Source organism: Pinus tabuliformis, chromosome 3_2, assembly GCF_031772625.1.
Source record: "Pinus tabuliformis cultivar Carrire ecotype Pingquan chromosome 3_2, CPIR1, whole genome shotgun sequence".
NCBI lineage: Eukaryota > Viridiplantae > Streptophyta > Pinopsida > Pinales > Pinaceae > Pinus > Pinus tabuliformis.
The window spans coordinates 520,214,510-520,226,604 of record NC_142302.1 but is presented as its reverse complement, the minus strand read 5'-3'; the positions used below and the strand labels follow the sequence as shown (position 1 = coordinate 520,226,604).

Genomic DNA, 12,095 nt, shown 5'->3' with positions numbered 1-12,095 from the left:
CTTGTGGTCCTCTCACACAACATGGTGCAATACTACTGGGTACTCCCCTTACCAACTTGTTTTTGGCAAAGAACCAATCTTCCCAATAGATTTTGAGATAAAGACTCTTAGGACAGTCCAGGAGGTTGGAATGGATCTTATAGAGGCCCAAACACAACGAATTCAACAATTAAATGAACTAGATGAAGCACGCTTACTTTCCCTGAACTGTACAAAAATTATTCAACAACAAAGGCCCAAGTGGCATGATAAAAGGAAATCATTTTAGAAATGTGATTGGGCACTGCTTTATGACTCTAGATTTCATAAATCCCCAAGGAAACTATAGATAAGGTGGCTCAGCCCTTATGAGATTCAAGAAGTGCATAATAATGGCACCATAACTTTAATCACCGTTGATGGGTTTGGTGCTCCCTTTCTAGTGAATGGAAATCAGTTGCAACTTTATCACCAACCACTCACAAAGGAGTCTTTTTATCAGCAGGTAAGTAATGATCCCACTCTCCAAATCATAGTTACAGGGGATGGTAACCCAACAACTTCAATTCCATAAAAAAAAATATTTCCATATTGTAAATAATGTACATATTTTCCTTGAAAATGGTTGAGAAATTTTTTTTCCTTGCTTTTCTTATTTAGAATGTTGGAATTTTGATACAAACATTATTTTATAATCAATCATTTTTCTCTCCTTGAAGCATAATTGTTGTTCCTTCGTCACAATTATTGTTCCCTTCTCGAAGAAACAATTGTTGTTCCCTTTATGAATAAACAATTAGTGTTCCCTTCTCAAAGAAATAGTTGTTGTTCCCTTTGGGAAGAAACAATTTCTATTCCCTTTGTGAAGAAACAATTGTTGTTTGATTTTCAAATAAACAACTGTCGTTCCCTTTTCGAAGGAGCATTTGTTGTTCCCTGTTAAACGAGATAATTGTTCCCTTTGTAAAAGAGAAGTTGTTGTCCCCTCTTCGAATGAAACATTTTATGTCCCATTACTATCATTCCATGTCGGTCATTCATTTTGGTTATGAGTTCGATCTAAATATTTAAAAGCAGTAACATTTGGATCATCATGTTTTTTAGCCTTTTGGTGAATATTTGTTTAAATATGACATGCTCTATCTATGAATATACCTGCTTATGTCTATTTTTTTAGATACATTATAAACTGTTCATGGTTTACCCCCACCATACTAGTTTTTTCTCTCATTACACATTCAAATGGTGGTTCCCTTCACAAATATGATGAAGAATCTAAGGAATATTTTTCTTGGAATTTTTGTTTACTTTTTACACCATCCCTAACTCTTAAGGAGTTGATGAGCCTCCATTAACTTCTAAAAAATAAAAAAGAGAAGGAAAAAACAAAAATAAAAATAAATTTGGAAATATATTACGCTAATATTTTATCAAAAGGGATAGGAGGTCTCATCATGAGCTAGCCTACCACGATCATAGGAAATTAACATAAGTGACATTCCCATTATGGCTACCACACCAAGGTAATGGACTTGTGACACTAAAATTTCAAAGGAAAGGAGGTTTCATCACGAGCTGGTCTATTCACTTTGTTACGATCCAGTGAGTGGAATTGCTACTATTTTTTAATCACGTCAAAACAATGTCCTTTTCAAGGGAAATCATTTTTTCCCAAGTTAGAGATATTGGCCCATTTATGGGTTAAAAGGAAACCCTATTGAGGCTATGGACTCCTACTTGCAGCAGTGGCTCTGCCTATTGTATTGAAGTATACTTTGAAGTTTCCAAAATATTACTATGTCCTTAGTTATTCTTTATTAAATGAAAAGGGGGAAAACACCTTTGAATAGTGATTATATCCTTAATAACTCGTATGATCAGCATATTTATATTACGTGAACCATGTGAGCAGTAATAAATTTAAAATAGTTCTTCGTCATATTTCATCGCACATACTCCAAAAGGAAAATCTCTTTCCATGATGTATTTCGTACGCTTTATTTCTATTGATCTTTTCTTACCAATCGTATGTTTGTGAATTCATTTCATTTAATTATTTCCATATGACTGCTCTGACCAATTTTTGTTGTATTAATGGTGCCATATGGATTTTCACTTCCACATTCTTCAAAGGTTGTGGTCACCATTTTTCTTATTAAAGGGGGACGGTGATACATTATGACGATGTGAAAGCACATGATTAACGAGCATCCGTGATACCTGTTGATGTGATGGGATATTATTACTAAGAGTCTGTATTTAGTTTTCATTCCTTATGCTTCTACATGTAGCTTAGCATATGTTGTTTCATTACGAGAATTATGGGACTCAATAGTGCATGCAGGTTTGCAGTCGTTCTCAGGAAAACAACATGCATGGGTGGCACCTCTGTTCGGAGTGAGCCTATACTATTACAAATCACAACACAAGCCACAGATATTCTAGAATGTGCAGGATGGGCATAATATTTTTCTCTGTTGAAGGGGTTTAATGCTGATATCACTCTAGAATTCTTGCATAATCTACAGAACGAGAGCACAATTGTCAAAGGCAAGAACATAGTAGTAACTGAAGCCATTTTGGCAGAGTTCACAGGCCTCCCTACATAAGGCATCAAATGGGTATAAAAGCACACATAAATCCACGAAGTTGTAGAATTATTCAAGGATCCTGGTGAGGAATTAGTTTAGAAAGGAAAAGGTCTTTATCTTACATCTTTGAATGAGCCATGGCGCGAACTCGAAAAGGTCATCCAAAAATACATCACATGCGATGACTACCATGACCTGGTAAGTCCTTGACAACTTAAACTATTAGCATTATTAAAACAAAAGATATTAATCAATTTTCCATTATTCCTGAAATCATTATTACATGAAAATGCTAGTAGAGTGAGGAAATCCAAAAACGCACAAGCTACAGTTAGTCAGCATGGTTTGATCAAATTGATAGTCACCAAGGAACTAACTCAGTTACAGCTAACCTGGGACAATTTTATAAGCTCTAATGTACAACTGCTAGAAGGAATTCCTGAAAATGCCCAGCCAAAGGAAGAACATCATATTATGGAGGTACAAGACCCAGAAAGGAGACGAAAAGGGAAAGCCCTTGTCTTGACATCTATTCCTATTAAACGAAGATGGTCTAAGCGAATAATCCAATGGAGAAGCATTAATGTCGCCATAGATGAGGTGAGATCACCCCACGAATCCCTTGATAGCAAATGAGTTGACTTTTCGCGTGATTATGAAGAAGAAGCGGCTCGGGTCTGTTGAAGCCTCGAAAGTTGTTGCCTCAACATGGGGGAAAACCACCTGGTTCGGACCTTAAAGCAACTCCTTTTCCGTTTGGAATAGTGGCTCTAACTGGGGATAATGGGACCAGTTTCCCAATATGTTTAATGCTTGTGCTAAATGGGGTGATGTGTGATGTGTTTGGAATAACACTTTAAGCTAACAACAATATAGTCTAAACTAATCAATCACAAATGCATTTAACTTCTAATTTCTAAAAGCAATTGGTAATAAAGATCATTTAATTACGATTAGAAGTGAATCTATTTTAACAATAACCATTTCGTATAAAGAGTTATTCATATATTCAATGTAAAATTAAGATCATCATCATACAGAAGTGCAATAACGATAATCGAAATTCAGACTTTCATACATAAATAATTCGAAAGGAAAAGATTGCTTAATACATAAGTAAAGAGAATTACGAGATAAAAGTACCATTTATAATACATCCTACTCATGTGTTTCAGAAATATTGATCTATCTTCAATCCATTCAACATCATCTAAGAGTACAAGAGTGCAATTTCAATAGAAGATGCTAAGTCAGATAAAAATAAATCTTGTTTCATATATTTCACCAGAACTTCCTCAAAGGGACAGAAGTGCATGTTTTGAAGAGAGTTTCTAGTAAAATTCTGGACCCATCTCTAAATGCATGAGAGGGGTTTAAATACTAAAACTATAATGCCAAAAATAGATTATTACAAAAATAGGTAAGGAGGTTTAAACGACTTGATTCAATTTATGAAAAAATAAAATCAAAATTAAAGTAAATAGGGTGACTAACTATGTTGCATTTGATCTTTTCGATCGCAGATATCCACCATAGGCTTCAACTGTGTAGGCCGGTTGACTTCAGCTTTCAACTGTCCATCGAATACAACATTGGTCAGTGTTGGCGCCATTTTCTCAACAGATATGGTTAAGAATCACAAGGTCATCCATTGGCTGTGAGGCTTGACCAAATGTTGCCAATATGCCTCCCAATCTAGCCTGGTCATTTGCCTTATTACTTCCACTTTGTCTTCAACTGCCAGCATCCATTGTTGTTCAAGCTGTTTTTCATCTGGAAGGAACCTTGGAATGGAATCTGCTACTAGATTGGCACCATGCAAATTCTCATTTATATTTTCTATGATAATGTTTGTTGCTGTCACCACGTCCACTGTTGCCTTTTCTGCTTCTCTTATCCAAGAATCCCAACTTGCAAATAGAATTTCCTTATGTGATTCTTCTAGCTTAGGCAGGTCAGCTTTTCTCCCCTCCTTTGTATTTTTCCAGGCGATGTGATCAGAGACCTTTTCAAAGATCTCATCATATTCAAGTCACATTTCTACGACTTGACTTGTTAGTTTATCACTTGTTTCGCAATAACATTTCTAGTGTGAAATCTTCTAGCACAATAATTCTTTTTGATGTGTTAATTGGGAATTAAGTCTAATTGCTTTGATGATAAACTGATTGAGTTTTGGATCATCTTTATGAAGATCAATTATCACATACACCTGTGCTTCTTTCTCAGCTAAGCTGATATGATGTTCTATTTGCATTTTTTCAAATTCCTATTGAAGCTTGGCCAACTGTATCTCTGCCTGCTGGTCGGATTTGACTTGCTGTAACTGTTGCTCAAGTGACGTTATTTTATTTTCCTTTTCTCTAAGCAACTTTTGGACTTATGTTACTTTATCTATGTTCGATGTAGCATAAGCACCTGCAAACTATGAGAGTCTAGTTAAGTTGGTGGATGGATCAACAAGCGAGTCCTTCCATAGTACATCCATTAGTTCATTTTCGTGGGTAGTAACAGCTATAGAGTCCAATTTTCTTTTCTTTATTTGCCTTTTCACCATAGCCTTATGTTGTGGGCTATAGAATACATCCAGAGGGGCTTTTCTTCAATCTTCAGAATTATCTCAGAGGTGGGGGCAACAGGGGTATGCTCTAGTTCTGGTTCTTTTGCAGTTTCTTCCACTGTAATTTCCAAAGCTTTCTTGTTTTGTAGCGTTTGTAGCTCTGACACCTATTCCTCTATATGCAGAATTTTATTAAAATTATCCCACTCCTACTCTAAGTCAATTACCATGGGTTTTATTGGTTACATAGAGGTAGTAGGGATTTCAACCTACTTGCTAGCTGAAGCTTGTTCATCTATCTGTTGTGTAGATTGGGTCGTATCCTTGATGCTTTTGCTTTTTCCATTCTATGATGAACATCATTGATCCCTCGATAGATTTTCCTTGAGACTCTGCTCTTGAATTGGATTTGGAGTTTTCTTTGGAGTCACCTTCTATAGTCACACTGGGAGTAGGCTCCCTTATTGGTTCAATTAATAGTTGGTCCAATGGGACCATAGCCAGCCTTCTTTCTCTGTAACTGTAATTTTTTTTCAGATCTTCATGGTCAAAAATTAGTTGGGCCATATGTTTCACCTTTCAAAAGGTGTTTTTCTGCAAAAATATATCATCAAAAGCATCCTCTTCATTGGTGAATACTTTTATTTTCACCATGGTGGTGAAATTCTTGACTATGCCAAACAGTTCATATTTCCATCCGGGGAATTTGGGTAATTGTAGAGATAGCATGTTCTCTACTTATTTAAACGTGTGTCCTATGTCGTGTAGTGAAAATGATCCGCATTGTAAAGGGAATGCAAGCCAAATGGCCTTGTTTGACTCTTTCAATATATGGCTCATTCCTCCCTAACTAGCTATCTCCCTAGCCATCAATTTATCTGGAACATAGTATGGGAGGATGTGGGGGGAGGCTATGCTGCCAAAAACTCTGATGTATGTAAATGTCTCCTCTTGAACCAGCTGGCCACTGGGAGTATGTCAACTTCAGCTTCTTGGGAAAATCTGGGGGCATTTCGATTATACAACCGCTTGTAAATAGGGAGCATAATGCCATGGCAAATCTTGAAAAAATGTGTTTGAAAATTGGATTCCCACATGACCTTATGGTACACGTGAATGGGAACTAGATTTTGAACAGTCCATTTCCATCCCATGATGGGGAACTTTGAACTAAAACAAATAGTGTCCATAACATAGTCACTCATAAAAAATGGAGGGTAAACCCTTGAAGCAATGCTCTTCTCCTTCTATACTCGATAAATGTTTTTGCTAAATTATCTAAAAAGATTTATCCCCAATTCATGATAGTTGCGTTAACAAATGCTTCAATTAAGGACAACCAAGCTGAGGAGAACTTGGTACTATCAGGTCTACCAAACAGATGACATAACATAGCCGCAGAAAAACTATAAGGGGGACAAATAGATGCAGTAGTGTACATACCATTTTTGTCTTTCTTGATATTCTTTTCATTATTCGACCAAGCATGGGTGCAATCCACTGGTTCATTGTTCTCTTTAACAAAAATTTCTACGAAAGGCCTGTTGTAGATGACATTTGGCTCTGGTAGGTGGTACATAAGCCATAAATTTTCCGGGGTAAAATATCTGATGACCCCTTGGCTTCTCATCCCGAATTGTCTATCTGAAATATATGCTTCATCGATAATCCATTTTACTGTATCAATATAAGGTATTATCTTCGACCGAGCAGTTATGTGGTGCAACAATGAGCAAGTCGTCTCTAGCATGGAAGCGTTTGAGGAATCTCGACTATCAACTATAACATTTGTTTCCATAATCCTCTGTTGTTCCTCCTCCAGTATGTTGTACATAGTCTCCCATGTAGAGGTTCCTCCCTCTCTGCTTCATGTGGTGTCTGTGGACAGGGGAGTCATCTCTGTCTTCTCAGAGGCTATAGCCTTGCCTTTCTTCCCCATTGTTCTTAACTCTTTGCTTTGCGGGTTCTTCCTGAAATGAAGAAAAAAAAATATCGGACACTTAAAGATGAACATAAAAAATAAATAATGCAAATAGCTTGTAAATGTGGTAAAAGAAGCATTATTTGAATGCACGTAACAAGATATCGTATCAAGCTAAATGAATTTTCACACATAAATGCAGTTATTTCCCACTAATGCCCACTAATGATTCACTATCCCCTAGCTTTATTGCTCATAAATGTTTGTGTCGAAAAACAGGATGAAAGCTCGTAGGGTGGCGAGCCATTATACTCCGATGATAGCGATTGTACGATTTGCGAAGCAATATCGCAGATTGCAATATCGCAAGATGTGCCTTTTAGCATTCTTACCTCCTGTTGTGTGTCTGCGAGATGTGATATGTGAGTTGTCCATTAGCTGTTTCACATATGGTTAATTACTAAGCTCATCCTAGGCAATAGACTTGACGGACTCGAAATATTTGCTTTTAATACTTTACAGTGTGGGTCCAGGTGCAAATCGCATATCTCAATATTAGCTTATGGTAAGTGCAAAGTATTTGCTCGAATACCCAAAATGCGATGTGATAAAACCGAAAGCGCCTTTGCGATTTTGTAACTCACAAACCTTGCTATATCGTATTTAAGAGAGAACTCTTTGTGGGTTGTGTTATGCGATGCAAGACTTAAGCCTAAAAAGCTTAAGGACTTTCATTTTCATCGGATTTTATGATAATTTAGACCATGGAGCCCTTTTTTTAAACACTTTTCTTGATTTTTTGGAGGTTTTTTAGAAAGGTCCTTTAGTGGGTTTTTAGACGCACTATATATGAAAAGGTAAGTCTTTAGTAGTTCCCAAAACAGTTTTGATTGTTATTTTGCATTATTCAAAAAATAAAAGAAATTACCAAATGCTATGTTTTGTTTTTTAAATGAAAAATTTTAAAGGGTCCTCATTTAGTCAATATAATGTTAACTGCTATTATTAATAAAATGGGGGGTTGTTGAATGCCACAACAGGGTCTTGGAAAATTTGGGAACCCTCTTTGAGGAGATAGGTCAATCTGAGAAACCACAAGAACCAGCCCCTAATCCCATCCATTCTACTTCTCCTCATAGTTCTCAATACACAGATACATTACCTCCTTCCGAAAATGATAGAGATACATGAGAATTGGAAGGGAAAAAAAAATCTGCAACTGAAACCTAGGAGCCTGAAGCTAATTCTGGAGCTACATCCTCAATTCAACAAAACCCTGACAATGTTGAGGAGCCTGAAGCCAATTCAGGAGATACAACCTCACTTGCAAAAAACCCTAACAATGTTGAGGATCCAAAAGATAATTCAAGAGACATAACCTTACTTGAACTAGACCTTGACAATGTTGAGGATTCATAAGCTAATTCAGGAGACACAGTCTTACTTGAATATGATCGTGACGATTTTGAAACTTCTCCTACTTTTGAAAATATTATTGTTGGTCCTTCTTCCCTAGTGAGGAAAACCATTATAAGAACAAAGAAGAGAGATTATCATAAGTTAGAACCGATGAATAAGGAAAATAAGAAACTAAAAAGAAAAATCAAGCAACTTAGGAAATGGCTGAAAGACTCTAAGAAACTTATAAGAAGAAATTAGAGTTGAAATAAATAGGAACCCAGAGCGAGAACTTCCGTAATTCCACTTGGATACAAATGGAAAACATCATCCCTTGTCTAGTAGGGACTCAAACAGAGGATGTTTGTACTAGTTCTGTAGAAACCCAAACATATTTTTGTTCTTCTGTGGAATTAATGGAAACAATTTCTCAAATAGATCTTCAAATAGGCCTTTGTGTTCCCGTGTCAACAATGGAAATAGTTGTTCAAATAGATCTTCAAATAGACCATTTTGTTCTTGTCTCAATAGTGGAAATAGCCATTCAAACATATTTTGTATCAACTTGCAGCAAGACTACTCCGATTGAGGACATACCTCATTATACCCCTTTGGTAGTAGAGGTTATTATTCAAAATTTGAAGGTAGAACTAGCAGAGTCACAATAAGTTCTACAACAACATCAAAAAGAATTTGTGCCTTTAAATAAATACGAGTTACTGAAAAAATTTAATGACTTGACTACAACAGAGGAGGAGACCTATGACAGTCTTAGAGTAGAACAAAAGAAAGTGGAGGAAGTACAAGGACAGATTCACAAAGGCTTGGAGAAAATCAAAGTGATTTATTTTGTTTATTCAGATGCACTAGCCTGTAGGTCACTTGCTACAAACTATGCATTTTTTTTGCTTCAATGATATTTGTTGTTAAAATTTAAGGCTGTCAGAGTTGGTTAGTCTTTTGAGTTTAGTTCTACTCTCGATTTTATTAAATGTTTCCAAAAAATGACCGAGGATGTAAAACATTTTCTCTCTGAATTATATTTGCACAACTTTTTCTGGAAGATGAAAGGGATTCCAATCCCAGCCCCTTCATCAAGGATGCCCAGTTCTAAGCTTTCCTCTCCTTCACCAAAAACCAACTCAAATGGGCTAAGGCCCATGATACTTTCCATAGGTGAGAAAGTGGATTGCATCTTCGGGTAAGAGGTGAACCTACAAGGCCCCTACAAATATTTATACAACATAAAAGGTTTATGTGATACGAAGGTGTTGTGTCTACCTTCGGCCCCATCCACATAGACGTTATCAAGTCAAATTTGGAACATTTTGAGGACATTAGATAAGAATCTCTCATGGCTGCAAAGAAAAGGTGGACAACTTCTCCCAACGGTGTCAAAAACCAAGAACCCTTTGGTTACATAAACTTTAAGGCATTTGTAGCTAGGCTTGTCCATTATGGTAACATTGTCCTGAGTGAGGATCCTACTTGGATTGGATGTTGTTATAGAACCCCTATTATTTGGTATCCCCCTGATGGGTATCGTGGCGATTATGAGCTATCAAAATATCAGGAAGGTCAAGCCTTTGCAGTACTTGAAAATAAAAATGGTTTTTGGCTCTACAAGAAATAAACATATCCTGCATATTCTCTGACTTAGTTGCATCTTAATTAGCTTATTCAATGAGGACATGCAAAAAGCTAAGCTTGGGAGTATGTTGGGTTGTGGAAAAGGTATGTTTTTCCTCCTCATTTACTTGATTAATCATATGGTTTTCATGAATTTTCTCTCATCTTGAACATATTCTTGAAGAAAGACCGTGAAAAACGAATAAAAAGCAGTGTTGAACAAGTTACATGCTTTTAGCATTAAAAGCCTAAGTTTTTGCTTGTTTATGCGCAGGATGAATGGATTGGACAACTGTTGTTCCTTTGGATAAGACAACAATGCCAAGAAAGGAAGATGTCATTATTTCAGTTGCACGGGCCAAGCTAAAGATAGGAGGAAAAACATGGAATTGATGTGGAAAATCTGATTATTCAACCGAGCAATCCTGAGGATCTTCCAATCCTCAGGATAAGCTCTGATTTTGCTAGAATTTCATAGAGAATATATAATCTTATTAGATGAAAAATAACTGTAACTTTCATAATCATTGTTAATTTCCAGCAAGACTGTGAATGCAGATTCAACCTTAAGGGTTGTAGTGATTTTGTAATTTCTTTTTGACAGTTAATGAAAAATTTGAAGTTTCACATTAAATTTGTGTATTGAGTTTCTATAGTAGTTCCTTCTAGAGGCTTTGGGCCCAGTCGCTAGAAGATCTACTACTCATTTGTATTATGTTAATTACTATTTACTGTCAAGATTTACATTGTTGTTCCTTCTACAAGTTGAGATAGATTAATTTTTACATCTTATTTAAAGTCAATTTTATAATTCACAGTGAAGTCTTGTATTCGATTGTTTTTTTATCTCTGCATATGCATTCTACAATTATTTCTAGCTTTGGATGCTCCTTGTGATTATCATGATTTGAGTAGTTTCCTTTAATACATGTGGATTCGATTATTCAGTTTGATTTCCTTTTTGGCATTTAGAATATTAGATTGAGATATTTGTCTGAAAGTAGTTTGCAATTGATTTATCTTTCCAATTTCGAACCATAGAATAATTTCTGTTTTGCATTTGAATTTCTAGAGTCAATGAGTTGTTGACCAATTGTTTATTTCTGCAATGATTGGTTAGGATTTAGGATTAATTACCTACATCCCACTCTATGATTTTTATCGCACAAACTGTTCTAACAACCTTGAAATAGAAAGATCAATCCTAGGTTGACATATTAATGTAGGATTAAGATTGATTTATAAAGTCATCTTAGCCAATAACCCTATCCCAAGAGCTTCAGCCCTCTGAGTCAACTTAGTGCTGGATCAAGGGAAGGGTTCTCAATTTCATTAAAATATAAAAGATACACAAGATTCATTAGTCACAATTTCTTAGCTTGAAAATGCCTCTTCTCTACAACAAAAAAAATCGAATCCTAATGAGGCTCTAGGCCTTCTTACTTGTACAACTGAAGCTACCAATAACTTCCTTAAATTTAGGAAGGCTTGGCTCCCAAAATCAAGATCAACTGGTCTTCAACTTTGACTGGCTTGGCTACCAATAATCTTAACGGCTCAGTTGCTTGTAAGTCCGAGCTCATGAGATGTGGTGGAGGAATCTTCGAGTGAGTGACGATTTAAGGAGGGTGATCCAGTCTCCTAAAATCCCTCTTTCTTGCCTCCTTGGAGTTCCTACACTTTAATTAGCCAATTTTTTCTCTAAAACTTGCAATCAATGCACATTAGACCACAAGATATGACATCTCATCTTTACCCTTTTCATTAAGAAAAATATAGCAAAACATGTAAAGAAATGTGAGAAAAGTTGACTTCAATAAGCTGGAGAGTGGCATTAAGGTCCATATAATTTACCCATTGATGAGCCTCATCATGACCCCCTACTAAAAGTGGTTCTCATGCTCTGAGAAACTCAATCTATGTCCATGTATTTCATTTCTTTGGTGACCTCCTTGACATTCCAGGCTTCTATTGCAGTATCCTCCTCTTGTGGATAAAATCCTACATGCTTCTCTAT

The 12,095-nt window shown here is 36.2% G+C and overlaps 1 pseudogene; it reads right to left on the bottom strand.

Moving 5' to 3' along the window:
* LOC149181605 (cryptochrome-1-like) overlaps positions 1-4,182 on the bottom strand; it is a 61,429-nt pseudogene extending 57,247 nt beyond the window's left edge.
* Between the last annotated feature and the right edge of the window lie 7,913 nt (positions 4,183-12,095).